The sequence below is a fragment of the Mixophyes fleayi genome, chromosome 10 (assembly GCF_038048845.1).
Source record: "Mixophyes fleayi isolate aMixFle1 chromosome 10, aMixFle1.hap1, whole genome shotgun sequence".
NCBI classification, from domain to species: Eukaryota; Metazoa; Chordata; class Amphibia; order Anura; family Limnodynastidae; genus Mixophyes; species Mixophyes fleayi.
In genome coordinates this window covers 37,634,199-37,650,110 of record NC_134411.1, presented here as the reverse complement: position 1 = coordinate 37,650,110, position 15,912 = coordinate 37,634,199, and the positions used below count along the sequence as shown (strand labels likewise).

The window sequence follows — 15,912 nt, the reverse complement described above, 5'->3', positions numbered from 1 at the left end:
CTACCTCCCATGTCCTGTCACACTTCTCCTCACCTACCTCCCCCATGTCCTGTCACACATTTCCTCACCTACCTCCCCCCATGTCCTGTCACACATCTCCTCACCTACCTCCCCCCATGTCCTGTCACACATCTCCTCACCTACCTCCCCCCATGTCCTGTCACACATCTCCTCACCTACCTCCCCCCATGTCCTGTCACACATCTCCTCACCTACCTCCCCCCATGTCCTGTCACACATCTCCTCGTCTACCTCCCCCCATGTCCTGTCACACATCTCCTCACCTACCTCCCCCCATGTCCTGTCACCCATCTCCTCACCTACCTCCCCCCATCTCCTGTCACCCATCTCCTCACCTACCTCCCCCCATGTCCTGTCACCCATCTCCTCACCTACCTCCCCCCATGTCCTGTCACCCATCTCCTCACCTACCTCCCCCCATGTCCTGTCACACATCTCCTCACCTACCTCCCCCCATGTCCTGTCACACATCTTCTCACCTACCTCCCCCCATGTCCTGTCACACATCTCCTCACCTACCTCCAGCCATGTCCTGTCACACATCTCCTCACCTACCTCCCCCCATGTCCTGTCACACATCTCCTCACCTACCTCCCCCCATGTCCTGTCACACATCTCCTCGTCTACCTCCCCCCATGTCCTGTCACACATCTCCTCACCTACCTCCCCCCATGTCCTGTCACACATCTCCTCACCTACCCCCCCCCATGTCCTGTCACACATCTCCTCACCTACCCCCCCCATGTCCTGTCACACATCTCCTCACCTACCCCCCCCATGTCCTGTCACACATCTCCTCACCTACCCCCCCCCATGTCCTGTCACACATCTCCTCACCTACCCCCCCCCATGTCCTGTCACACATCTCCTCACCTACCCCCCCATGTCCTGTCACACATCTCCTCACCTACCCCCCCCCATGTCCTGTCACCCATCTCCTCACATACCCCATGTCCTGTCACCCATCTCCTCACCTACCCCCCCCCATGTCCTGTCACACATCTCCTCACCTACCCCCCCCCATGTCCTGTCACACATCTCCTCACCTACCCCCCCCCATGTCCTGTCACACATCTCCTCACCTACCCCCCCATGTCCTGTCACACATCTCCTCACCTACCCCCCCCCATGTCCTGTCACACATCTCCTCACCTACCCCCCCCATGTCCTGTCACACATCTCCTCACCTACCCCCCCCATGTCCTGTCACCCATCTCCTCACATACCCCATGTCCTGTCACCCATCTCCTCACCTACCTCCCATGTCCTGTCACACATCTCCTCACCTACCTCCCCCCATGTCCTGTCACACATCTCCTCACCTCCTCCCCCCCATGTCCTGTCACCCATCTCCTCACCTACCTCCCATGTCCTGTCACACATCTCCTCACCTACCTCCCCCCATGTCCTGTCACCCATCTCCTCACCTACCTCCCCCCATGTCCTGTCACCCATCTCCTCACCTACCTCCCCCCATGTCCTGTCACCCATCTCCTCACCTACCTCCCCCCATGTCCTGTCACCCATCTCCTCACATGTCCTGTCACACATCTCCTCACCTACCTCCCCCCATGTCCTGTCACACATCTCCTCACCTACCTCCCCCCATGTCCTGTCACACATCTCCTCACCTACCTCCCCCCATGTCCTGTCACACATCTCCTCACCTACCTCCCATGTCCTGTCACACATCTCCTCACCTACCTCCCATGTCCTGTCACACATCTCCTCACCTACCTCCCCCCATGTCCTGTCACACATCTCCTCACCTACCTCCCCCCATGTCCTGTCACCCATCTCCTCACCTACCACCCCCCATGTCCTGTCACCCATCTCCTCACCTACCTCCCCCCCATGTCCTGTCACACATCTCCTCACCTACCTCCCCCCCATGTCCTGTCACACATCTCCTCACCTACCTCCCCCATGTCCTGTCACCCATCTCCTCACCTACCTCCCCCCATGTCCTGTCACCCATCTCCTCACCTACCTCCCCCCATGTCCTGTCACCCATCTCCTCACCTACCTCCCCCCATGTCCTGTCACCCATCTCCTCACATGTCCTGTCACCCATCTCCTCACATGTCCTGTCACACATCTCCTCACCTACCTCCCCCCATGTCCTGTCACACATCTCCTCACCTACCTCCCCCCATGTCCTGTCACACATCTCCTCACCTACCTCCCCCCATGTCCTGTCACCCATCTCCTCACCTACCTCCCATGTCCTGTCACACATCTCCTCACCTACCTCCCATGTCCTGTCACACTTCTCCTCACCTACCTCCCCCCATGTCCTGTCACCCATCTCCTCACCTACCTCCCCCCATGTCCTGTCACCCATCTCCTCACCTACCTCCCCCCATGTCCTGTCACCCATCTCCTCACCTACCTCCCCCCATGTCCTGTCACCCATCTCCTCACCTACCCCATGTCCTGTCACACATCTCCTCACCTACCTCCCCCCATCTCCTGTCACACATCTCCTCACCTACCTCCCCCCATGTCCTGTCACACATCTCCTCACCTACCTCCCCCCATGTCCTGTCACACATCTCCTCACCTACCTCCCCCCATGTCCTGTCACCCATCTCCTCACCTACCTCCCATGTCCTGTCACCCATCTCCTCACCTACCTCCCATGTCCTGTCACACTTCTCCTCACCTACCTCCCCCATGTCCTGTCACACATTTCCTCACCTACCTCCCCCCATGTCCTGTCACACATCTCCTCACCTACCTCCCCCCATGTCCTGTCACACATCTCCTCACCTACCTCCCCCCATGTCCTGTCACACATCTCCTCACCTACCTCCCCCCATGTCCTGTCACACATCTCCTCACCTACCTCCCCCCATGTCCTGTCACACATCTCCTCGTCTACCTCCCCCCATGTCCTGTCACACATCTCCTCACCTACCTCCCCCCATGTCCTGTCACCCATCTCCTCACCTACCTCCCCCCATCTCCTGTCACCCATCTCCTCACCTACCTCCCCCCATGTCCTGTCACCCATCTCCTCACCTACCTCCCCCCATGTCCTGTCACCCATCTCCTCACCTACCTCCCCCCATGTCCTGTCACACATCTCCTCACCTACCTCCCCCCATGTCCTGTCACACATCTCCTCACCTACCTCCCCCCATGTCCTGTCACACATCTCCTCACCTACCTCCAGCCATGTCCTGTCACACATCTCCTCACCTACCTCCCCCCATGTCCTGTCACACATCTCCTCACCTACCTCCCCCCATGTCCTGTCACACATCTCCTCGTCTACCTCCCCCCATGTCCTGTCACACATCTCCTCACCTACCTCCCCCCATGTCCTGTCACACATCTCCTCACCTACCCCCCCCCATGTCCTGTCACACATCTCCTCACCTACCCCCCCCCATGTCCTGTCACACATCTCCTCACCTACCCCCCCCATGTCCTGTCACACATCTCCTCACCTACCCCCCCCCCATGTCCTGTCACACATCTCCTCACCTACCCCCCCCCATGTCCTGTCACACATCTCCTCACCTACCCCCCCCATGTCCTGTCACACATCTCCTCACCTACCCCCCCCCATGTCCTGTCACCCATCTCCTCACATACCCCATGTCCTGTCACCCATCTCCTCACCTACCCCCCCCCATGTCCTGTCACACATCTCCTCACCTACCCCCCCCCATGTCCTGTCACACATCTCCTCACCTACCCCCCCCCATGTCCTGTCACACATCTCCTCACCTACCCCCCCATGTCCTGTCACACATCTCCTCACCTACCCCCCCCCCATGTCCTGTCACACATCTCCTCACCTACCCCCCCATGTCCTGTCACACATCTCCTCACCTACCCCCCCCATGTCCTGTCACCCATCTCCTCACATACCCCATGTCCTGTCACCCATCTCCTCACCTACCTCCCATGTCCTGTCACACATCTCCTCACCTACCTCCCCCCATGTCCTGTCACACATCTCCTCACCTCCTCCCCCCCATGTCCTGTCACCCATCTCCTCACCTACCTCCCCCCATGTCCTGTCACACATCTCCTCCCCCCCATGTCCTGTCACCCATCTCCTCACCTACCCCCCATGTCCTGTCACCCATCTCCTCACATGTCCTGTCACCCATCTCCTCACATGTCCTGTCACCCATCTCCTCACATGTCCTGTCACCCATCTCCTCACATGTCCTGTCACCCATCTCCTCACATGTCCTGTCACCCATCTCCTCACATGTCCTGTCACCCATCTCCTCACATGTCCTGTCACCCATCTCCTCACATGTCCTGTCACACATCTCCTCACCTACCTCCCATGTCCTGTCACACATCTCCTCACCTACCTCCCCCCATGTCCTGTCACACATCTCCTCACCTCCTCCCCCCAATGTCCTGTCACACATCTCCTCACCTCCTCCCCCCCATGTCCTGTCACCCATCTCCTCACCTACCCCCCATGTCCTGTCACCCATCTCCTCACATGTCCTGTCACCCATCTCCTCACATGTCCTGTCACCCATCTCCTCACATGTCCTGTCACCCATCTCCTCACATGTCCTGTCACCCATCTCCTCACATGTCCTGTCACCCATCTCCTCACATGTCCTGTCACCCATCTCCTCACATGTCCTGTCACCCATCTCCTCACTTACCCCCCATGTCCTGTCACACATCTCCTCACCTACCCCCCCATGTCCTGTCACACATCTCCTCACCTACCTCCCCCCATGTCCTGTCACCCATCTCCTCACTTACCCCCCATGTCCTGTCACACATCTCCTCACCTACCCCCCCATGTCCTGTCACACATCTCCTCACCTACCTCCCCCCATGTCCTGTCACCCATCTCCTCACCTACACCATGTCCTGTCACCCATCTCCTCACATGTCCTGTCACCCATCTCCTCACATGTCCTGTCACCCATCTCCTCACATGTCCTGTCACCCATCTCCTCACCTACCCCCCATGTCCTGTCACACATCTCCTCACCTACCCCCCCATGTCCTGTCACACATCTCCTCACCTCTTCCCCCCCATGTCCTGTCACCCATCTCCTCACCTACCCCCCATGTCCTGTCACCCATCTCCTCACCTACCCCCTATGTCCTGTCACCCATCTCCTCACATGTCCTGTCACCCATCTCCTCACATGTCCTGTCACCCATCTCCTCACCTACCCCCCATGTCCTGTCACATATCTCCTCACCTACCCCCCCCCATGTCCTGTCACACATCTCCTCACCTACCTCCCCCATGTCCTGTCACACATCTCCTCACCTACACCATGTCCTGTCACCCATCTCCTCACATGTCCTGTCACCCATCTCCTCACATGTCCTGTCACCCATCTCCTCACCTACCCCCCATGTCCTGTCACACATCTCCTCACCTACCCCCCCATGTCCTGTCACACATCTCCTCACCTACCCCCCCATGTCCTGTCACACATCTCCTCACCTACCCCCCCATGTCCTGTCACACATCTCCTCACCTACCCCCCCATGTCCTGTCACACATCTCCTCACCTACCCCCCCATGTCCTGTCACACATCTCCTCACCTACCCCCCCATGTCCTGTCACATCTCCTCACCTACCTCCCCCCATGTCCTGTCACACATCTCCTCACCTACCCCCCCATGTCCTGTCACACATCTCCTCACCTACCTCCCCCCATGTCCTGTCACCCATCTCCTCACCTACCCCATGTCCTGTCACACATTTAATCACCTACCTCCCCCCATGTCCTGTCACACATCTCCTCACCTACCTCCCCCATGTCCTGTCACACATCTCCTCACCTACCTTCCCCATGTCCTGTCACCCATCTCCTCACATACCCCCCCCATGTTCTGTCACCCATCTCACCTACCTCCCATGTCCTGTCACACTTCTCCTCACCTACCTCCCCCCATGTCCTGTCACACATCTCCTCACCTACCTCCCCCCATGTCCTGTCACACATCTCCTCACCTACCTCCCCCCATGTCCTGTCACACATCTCCTCACCTACCTCCCCCCATGTCCTGTCACACATCTCCTCACCTACCTCCCCCCATGTCCTGTCACACATCTCCTCACCTACCTCCCCCCATGTCCTGTCACCCATCTCCTCACCTACCCCCCCATGTCCTGTCACCCATCTCCTCACCTACCTCCCCCCATGTCCTGTCACCCATCTCCTCACCTACCTCCCCCCATGTCCTGTCACACATCTCCTCACCTACCTCCCCCATGTCCTGTCACACATCTCCTCACCTACCTCCCCCCATGTCCTGTCACATCTCCTCACCTACCTCCCCCCATGTCCTGTCACACATCTCCTCACCTACCTCCCCCCATGTCCTGTCACACATCTCACCTACCCCCCCCATGTTCTGTCACACATCTCCTCACCTACCCCCCCATGTCCTGTCACCCATCTCCTCACCTACCTCCCCCCATGTCCTGTCACCCATCTCCTCACCTACCCCATGTCCTGTCACACATCTCCTCACCTACCTCCCCCCATGTCCTGTCACACATCTCCTCACCTACCTCCCCCCATGTCCTGTCACACATCTCCTCACCTACCTCCCCCCATGTCCTGTCACACATCTCCTCACCTACCCCATGTCCTGTCACCCATCTCCTCACCTACCTCCCCCCATCTCCTGTCACCCATCTCCTCACCTACCTACCCCCATGTCCTGTCACACATCTCCTCACCTACCTGCCCCCATGTCCTGTCACACATCTCCTCACCTACCTCCCCCCATGTCCTGTCACACATCTCCTCACCTACCTCCCCCCATGTCCTGTCACACATCTCCTCACCTACCTCCCCCCATGTCCTGTCACACATCTCCTCACCTACCTCCCCCCATGTCCTGTCACACATCTCCTCGTCTACCTCCCCCCATGTCCTGTCACACATCTCCTCACCTACCTCCCCCCATGTCCTGTCACACATCTCCTCACCTACCCCCCCATGTCCTGTCACACATCTCCTCACCTACCCCCCCATGTCCTGTCACACATCTCCTCACCTACCCCCCCATGTCCTGTCACACATCTCCTCACCTACCCCCCCATGTCCTGTCACCCATCTCCTCACATGTCCTGTCACCCATCTCCTCACATGTCCTGTCACCCATCTCCTCACCTACCTCCCCCCATGTCCTGTCACACATCTCCTCACCTACCTCCCCCCATGTCCTGTCACACATCTCCTCACCTACCCCCCCCATGTCCTGTCACACATCTCCTCACCTACCTCCCCCCATGTCCTGTCACACATCTCCTCACCTACCCCATGTCCTGTCACACATCTCCTCACCTACCTCCCCCCATGTCCTGTCACCCATCTCCTCACCTACCCCATGTCCTGTCACACATCTCCTCACCTACCTCCCCCCATGTCCTGTCACACATCTCACCTACCCCCCCATGTCCTGTCACACATCTCCTCACCTACCTCCCCCCATGTCCTGTCACCCATCTCCTCACCTACCTCCCCCATGTCCTGTCACCCATCTCCTCACATACCTCCCTCCATGTCCTGTCACACATCTCCTCACCTACCTCCCCCCATGTCCTGTCACACATCTCCTCACCTACCTCCCCCCATGTCCTGTCACCCATCTCCTCCCCTACCTCCCATGTCCTGTCACACATCTCCTCACCTACCTCCCCCATGTCCTGTCACACATCTCCTCACCTACCTCCCCCCATGTCCTGTCACACATCTCCTCACCTACCTCCCCCCATGTCCTGTCACACATCTCCTCACCTACCTCCCCCCATGTCCTGTCACACATCTCCTCACCTACCTCCCCCCATGTCCTGTCACACATCTCCTCACCTACCTCCCCCCATGTCCTGTCACACATCTCCTCACCTACCTCCCCCCATGTCCTGTCACACATCTCCTCGTCTACCTCCCCCCATGTCCTGTCACACATCTCCTCACCTACCTCCCCCCATGTCCTGTCACACATCTCCTCACCTACCCCCCCATGTCCTGTCACACATCTCCTCACCTACCCCCCCATGTCCTGTCACACATCTCCTCACCTACCCCCCCATGTCCTGTCACACATCTCCTCACATGTCCTGTCACCCATCTCCTCACATGTCCTGTCACACATCTCCTCACCTACCTCCCCCCATGTCCTGTCACACATCTCCTCACCTACCTCCCCCCATGTCCTGTCACACATCTCCTCACCTACCTCCCCCCATGTCCTGTCACACATCTCCTCACCTACCTCCCCCCATGTCCTGTCACCCATCTCCTCACCTACCTCCCCCCATGTCCTGTCACCCATCTCCTCACCTACCTCCCCCATGTCCTGTCACCCATCTCCTCACCTACCTCCCCCCATGTTCTGTCACACATCTCCTCACCTACCTCCCCCCATGTCCTGTCACACATCTCCTCACCTACCCCCCCATGTCCTGTCACACATCTCCTCACCTACCTCCCCCCATGTCCTGTCACCCATCTCCTCACCTACCCCATGTCCTGTCACACATCTCCTCACCTACCTCCCCCCATGTCCTGTCACCCATCTCCTCACCTACCTCCCCCCATGTCGTCACCCATCTCCTCACCTACCCCATGTCCTGTCACACATCTCCTCACCTACCTCCCCCCATGTCCTGTCACACATCTCCTCACCTACCTCCCCCCATGTCCTGTCACACATCTCCTCACCTACCTCCCCCCATGTCCTGTCACACATCTCCTCACCTACCCCCCCATGTCCTGTCACACATCTCCTCACCTACCTCCCCCCATGTCCTGTCACCCATCTCCTCACCTACCTCCCCCCATGTCCTGTCACCCATCTCCTCACCTACCCCATGTCCTGTCACACATCTCCTCACCTACCTTCCCCATGTCCTGTCAGACATCTCCTCACCTACCTCCCCCCATGTCCTGTCACCCATCTCCTCACATACCCCCCCCCATGTCCTGTCACCCATCTCACCTACCTCCCATGTCCTGTCACACTTCTCCTCACCTACCTCCCCCCATGTCCTGTCACACATCTCCTCACCTACCTCCCCCCATGTCCTGTCACACATCTCCTCACCTACCTCCCCCCATGTCCTGTCACACATCTCCTCACCTACCTCCCCCCATGTCCTGTCACACTTCTCCTCACCTACCTCCCCCCATGTCCTGTCACACATCTCCTCACCTACCTCCCCCCATGTCCTGTCACACATCTTCTCACCTACCTCCCCCCATGTCCTGTCACACATCTCCTCACCTACCTCCCCCCATGTCCTGTCACACATCTCCTCACCTACCTCCCCCCATGTCCTGTCACCCATCTCCTCACCTACCTCCCCCCATGTCCTGTCACACATCTCCTCACCTACCTCCCCCCATGTCCTGTCACACATCTCCTCACCTACCTCCCCCCATGTCCTGTCACACATCTCCTCACCTACCTCCCCCCATGTCCTGTCACACATCTCCTCACCTACCTCCCCCCATGTCCTGTCACACTTCTCCTCACCTACCTCCCCCCATGTCCTGTCACACATCTCCTCACCTACCTCCCCCCATGTCCTGTCACACATCTTCTCACCTACCTCCCCCCATGTCCTGTCACACATCTCCTCACCTACCTCCCCCCATGTCCTGTCACACATCTCCTCACCTACCTCCCCCCATGTCCTGTCACACATCTCCTCACCTACCTCCCCCCATGTCCTGTCACACATCTCCTCACCTACCTCCCCCCATGTCCTGTCACACATCTCCTCACCTACCCCCCCCCCCATGTCCTGTCACACATCTCCTCACCTACCCCCCCATGTCCTGTCACACATCTCCTCACCTACCTCCCCCCATGTCCTGTCACACATCTCCTCACCTACCCCCCCATGTCCTGTCACACATCTCCTCACCTACCTCCCCCCATGTCCTGTCACACATCTCCTCACCTACCTCCCCCCAATGTCCTGTCACACATCTCCTCACCTACCGCCCCCCATGTCCTGTCACACATCTCCTCACCTACCTCCCCCCATGTCCTATCACACATCCCGTTTACTCACCGGCATTGAGCAGATCGCGGTTTCCCGCGGCCGCAGTGCATTGTGGGCCGGAGCACCAGACGCACCTGAGTTATATGTATCATATGTGCCAAGTGTATCAGACGCCCGGGATCTACAGAAGCCCAGCGCCAGGTGTAACACAGGTGGGTAACAAGCCCCCTATAATGTCAGGGTCGGGAGAGCAGTAACTGGGACCCTCAATCTGTGTGTTAGAGGATCTCATATTCACAACACCCACAAACTGTCCGTTAATACAGAACAGGAGCCCCAATAATGAGTATTGAACACACAGCTGCCAAGTGGCCCCTAATTTCCACAGACAGTGACTTGTTCTAAATATTTTATCTTATATCTAAGTATTTATTTCAACCTGCACTGTTCAATTCATATTTTACAAGTATTTCCTAACATATATTTATCCACTGGGCTTTGTGAGATTATGTTTATTGAAAAATAAATCTGCTACAGAAAGTACATTAGCAAATTCTATAATAAGGACATGCTGGGAATTGTAGTGCTCCATGGTCCGCAGATACAGTATTTCATATAACCTGAATGGTTGCCTTTGCTCTGCAACATAGTGTCCTAGGAAAATATTTAGAAATGTTGGTGGCTATGCACATGGTGTTATCAGACTCCCCAAAAAGTTTGTTTTTAGGTGAGCCAGGTAAAAGAAAAAAGTATCAGGGACGATCCAGTAATAAAAGAGCAGAAATAATGCAAAACCTATGCAAACCCTCCCCAGTAATACATGGTATTTTTTAATATCTGGTACCTTTACCCAGTGACCATAGTTGTCTCCAGCATCCCGTGACAGTAAGTAAGACTCCCGCTTGCCTGCTTGGGGTGTGGTGTGCCATGATGACACAAATTGTGTACACTGTGTATACTTAGTAGTTATCTGCATGATGACACAGTTAGCATTGTTGTAAAACAGTTGATACAATGCAATACTTGTTTATGACCATACAGAAGGTATAATATATATTGGTTATAGTGGACCTCTGCAGAATTACGCACATTGCCTTGCCTAATGTGTACAGTATTGGTGAGTAACGTACTTCACAGATCTTGTTAAATGATGCTAGTATGTTACGTGTCAAAACAACCTGTTCTTGTTGTGTGTATTAGTCTGGATTTAGGAATGTCATGTTAAAAGCATACATTAAATAGTTAGTTCTCAGCAACAACTGCTGTTAATGCTCTGTTCAGTCCTATTTAAGAGCATGTTAAACTGCACAGGTCCTAATTTCCTCACCCTCTGCACGCACACATTGCTTCTGTCCTTGGTATTTGTGTGTGTTATTGTTCTGTCTATCACTGCGCTAGACAAAATAGAGCTTTATTTGTGTTTTCAGCTTAATTTTTGTTTTGGATTTCTTACAAATCCATGTTTACCGTTTACCAGACAGTTTAATAAGCTAAATGTTTTGTTTTGACAGAAACTGATAGCAGTGAATTTAACTTACCATTAGTTGTGATATTTTCATGCATTCCATACATCCCATGCATTGTTTGGGAGTCGTTTGGAATCAGATGTGAGAAATGTGATTTTGCTAAGCTGACGCCATCTTGTTGCCTTATAGCCATTTTGTTCTGTTATAGCTTAAATACAAATTAGATGCACCTGCTTTGTAGGAGTAATTCATTATTTGCAAGGCTATGCTTATAACTTTGGACATAGCAGACAGGAGATAAGCCAGCCACCCCTGGGGAATTTTCCTGTTGATAATGAGAGAATATACTAACATCTGTGTGAAGGGAACATGAGTGGTTAAAACCTTTTAGTTTTCTGTAATACGTGATTTTTGCTATATAGATAGGGACTTGTAACTAATAAAGCAGAGTTTATTGTACACTCAAACCATGCAGTGTATTTAATTCTCTCCAGCTGATGAGCTCATAACTGACAAATTGACACTTACAGGTGAACAATCTGATATAGATTCGACAGATGTGACCATAAACAGAGGTGGGGAGGCTGTCAAGTACTGCATACTTGCCAACTCTCCCTGAATGTCAGGGAGACTCCCTGAAAAAAGGGGTGATCTCCCTTACTCCCTGAAGAGTCTGGCATTCTCCCTGATGCTGAGCCAGTACAAGATGTGGTTGGCTTCACCATCTGTGGCCTGATGACACGGTTCAAAAATTGTGTCCTATGTCCATGTATTGATGCCTATGGAGGTGGCCATTTTCATGGAGACCAACATTTAATCAAAGACTGACAGGTAAGACAACATGACTTCAGTAATGGAGACAGCCATGTAAAAGACACTTCAGTTTTAGGAGATTCATTAGCTGCTTTTCTTTAATGCATAGTTGCCTACTCTCCTCTAATGTCCGTGAGACTCCCACATTTCAAGGAGACCTCCCGGGAGAGCAGAGCAACCTCCCGGTTCTCGCCCCCGCAATAGATAAGTGGCGGGGGACGGGGCTTAATGATGCAAATATTGCGTCATCTTTGCCCCACCTGTTGTAATTGGCCAAAATTGTGACAATGATTTAGGGGGCGGTGTCAAAATGATGCCATTCATGAAGCCCCGCCACCACTCGCCCACCTCCCCCAGGATCTCACTGAAGCCAAAGCCAACGAGGAAAAGTTGGCAAGTATGAAGTACTGTCTGTCAGTAATTCTCTTTACACTGACAAAAAATGTTAATATGTCCACAAGTGCCTTTTACGGTTCTCAAGGCAAATTGCAAATATTATTTAGGAAAATCGTCTGCCACTCAGTTTTGTTTATCTGCTAACAGGAATGGAAGAAGGGGTGAGGTTGGTTTTGCTCTAAAATCCCTGAACTTTGCTTGTTCCTCTCTAGACACAAAACATGAGGCCTGTAGGTGACCCTGTTTATTTTCCAACCTTAGGTCTCTAGATGGACATTTATAATCATCAGTCTGTTCTTTGACACCAGAAAATATGACATCATATACTGTGAAAATGTAAAAAAAAAATACTCCATTTTTGTGGAATACATGACCACCACCCTCTCTGCATCATCTGCCAATGTCAACTAATTCTACAGCGCGAAAAATATACCCCCAGGTAAGAAAAATTATAATGCTCCATTGTTGAGAAGAATGTTGCATATTAGTTGTATAAAGTTGAGAAATTGTCTGCGTAATAATTATACTGTCTTCATCAGCGCCCCCTCTGATTTGTACAAGTGAGTGATTGTAAAGCTGGGAACATATTTATTGTACAGATCACACTATAAACGACCGTGCTATCTGCACGATAAATAAGTATATACGCTTCCACGATCATGTTCTATCGTACCAAAGCACATCATATCATTTGATTAGTTTAACTAAATTTCCTAGAAATCGCAATCAATGACGGAACAATGTCGGGCAAATTTAGAAGTGTGTCCGCACTCACGTCCAGCAGTATAGGTAAATATATGGACAGTGTACAGAGTCACAATCGTTTCAACAAATGGCTATAAGAGATGAAGATCACAGATCTGAAGGTAAATTGTGTAGGTGTGTACGCATGGATCTGCATGCTCATCGGGACTTTGTTGTTGGTAAACGCGTTACAGAAATTGCATCTGTGTACCCAGCTTAAGTTATTGTCTTTGTATCCCAATTTATAGAATGCTTCAAAATATGTTCAGCGCCTTATAATGCATGATGAGGCAAACATCTTTGTGCTTCCTCCTGTTTGCAATATATATCCACTCTACAGGTGATATAAAGTTGATTGTTGTGTGCTCTGCATGTACATTGCTCCCCTCATAATATGTTCAGGACAAGTCATGCTTTATAACGACAGTGAACTAAAATGAATTTATAGATCTTTGTGGACACTTAAGAGAGCAAGCATTTAAGGATTCCTATGGGTTCCTCTTATTGTTTATTGAATTCTAGTATTACATTGTCTGTATCAACAACACCTATTTTTGGTTACCAGATAAGTGCATCAATAAACGTGAACCCACAAATGTTTCAAGTTTTTTAAGAACGAAAACCAATATATTTCCTTGAGGGAAGAGAGATATTTTATTCACTGCTTCTGTTTCTCAGAGTCTCCTCCGTTGCACAAGATCACAGACATTCTGACACCCTATTCAGGTACTTGCATGCATGTGCCTCGCTCATACATCTCACATACCTGTGTATTGGCCAAGTCAGACTTTCCTAACAGGCTTGAAACCTAAGAACGTTTTGGAGACAAAAGCTGAACAGCAGGAAGGTGCACAGAGTTCAGTGAATGGAGCCATTGTCACGGACGCCTTGGGAAATGCATGCAGAGAGCTGCCTTGTGCTAGGGCTTTTTTTTTTCCATACAAGGTCTCCCATTATAGTAATGTTGTGATCTCCCAGCTCCGAGTTATGGGGTCTGTAATGGGCTCCTGTTTTCTAGGCATTACCTTGCAAGTAGGCAATGGAGTCTCATATTATACCGTGATCAGTGTTACATTCTGCTGTCAGGTGTTTGCAGTATGTGTGTAAATAATAATATATTGTAAGAGGAATGAAGGACAACTGAGAGAACATATGTGCCGATCCTTTTGTATACAGTTTAAGCAACCAAGTATTGTGTTCGTTATCTATTTGGCTATATAAGAGAGCCTGGTTTGCGCGTTGCCGATTTGGCAGCGATAAGTGCTTGGAGAACTACAAGAAGATTTGTCCTCCCTACATAAAGGGATTGTTACCATACAGAGTTGCTGTCAACACCAGGGAGCAGCTGGTGATGTTGGTCTGGAAGGGACAAGATGAATATTTAAGATAAGGTTGCATTATGAAGCTCTGTTTTGCAGGGTGCTGGTGGATACACCTTGCAAGAGTGGTCTCTGGTTATAGTTTATTTATAGCCAGGTAAACAATAGTTTCTTTTTGTTCTGTGATTCCTCTTTTGCAACAGTGCAACCTAATGAATAATATGTGGTTTACCCTGCTGCGGCTAGTGATTACATACATACATACATACATACATACATACAACATTGTTATTATATTTGCTGTTTAACCCTGGATTCTGTGTTGCTGGTCAGTAGCCTTGCCTGTATGCCACTGAGACAGTAATTCTTTGCTCTGAAGTTTTTGAGACACTATTTCCAGAGATTTAGAATTACCCAATAAGCTTTACCTATTCCTGATCTGTGGCCAATCAAAGGAAGCACCGGGCTATTTAAATCCAGTGCTCAAGTGTATTGGTTTGTACCCGGGATCTCGCTATGCTACTTCTTCTGCTGTGATCTGCTTACTTGTCCTTGGCTAGTCTCTTCCTGATTACCCATTGACTTTTGCTACCTCTGCAAGTGGCCAGGTCACATGGGGTTTTGTTAGTATAGCTGAGAGATGACTGTAAACGCAGACAGTTATCTTATAACTGTATTTACTTACAGGCCTTGAAAATGATCCGATTGATTGCTGTCGGACTATTATCAGGCATTGCGCTTATTAGGTAGACGCTTATATTTTCACATTTGTTGCCAGCTTTAAACCTCGCCACATATCTCTGAATACTAAAGAGAAGTTTTGGAACAAGACACTAACGTCTACGTAGTGTATATTTTACTGAGTTAAAATGCAATGTTTAAGCATATTTCATTTAAGGCAGCTTAATTTTAATGGTAGACTTTTCTTTAATTAAGAACATTTGTTTGCTGTTATTTTTGAGTCCTCATATATTTTCGAAGAAGAAATTGCAACACTGTTTTTTATTTTTGTTTAAATATAACTTTAATTTAAAAGCAAAAAAGAACAACATTGGCAAAATGGGAAGAGGGGTGAGGTTTTGTTTGGCTTTCTGAACCTTGTCTATTCCTCTTTATTCACAATACATGATGGCTGTAGGTGGCCCTGGTAATTTAACTATCTGGAAAAGG

At 51.6% G+C, this 15,912-nt stretch overlaps 1 protein-coding gene and 1 long non-coding RNA gene across 3 annotated transcripts in view; one reads left to right on the top strand and one right to left on the bottom strand.

Annotated features, from left to right (window-relative positions):
- Positions 1–10,116, bottom strand: part of LOC142104024 (uncharacterized) — a 275,970-nt gene extending 265,854 nt beyond the window's left edge. For both annotated transcript variants that reach the window (XR_012679493.1, XR_012679494.1), the window contains exon 1: positions 10,074–10,116. This is a non-coding gene — a long non-coding RNA (uncharacterized LOC142104024). The remainder of the gene's footprint in view (positions 1–10,073) is intronic.
- A 2,849-nt stretch (positions 10,117–12,965) lies between these two features.
- The window catches only part of BMAL1 (basic helix-loop-helix ARNT like 1), a 75,599-nt gene continuing 72,652 nt past the window's right edge, over positions 12,966–15,912 (top strand). The window contains exon 1 of the mRNA XM_075188451.1: positions 12,966–13,118. The gene's annotated coding sequence lies outside the window, so the exon portion shown is untranslated. The remainder of the gene's footprint in view (positions 13,119–15,912) is intronic.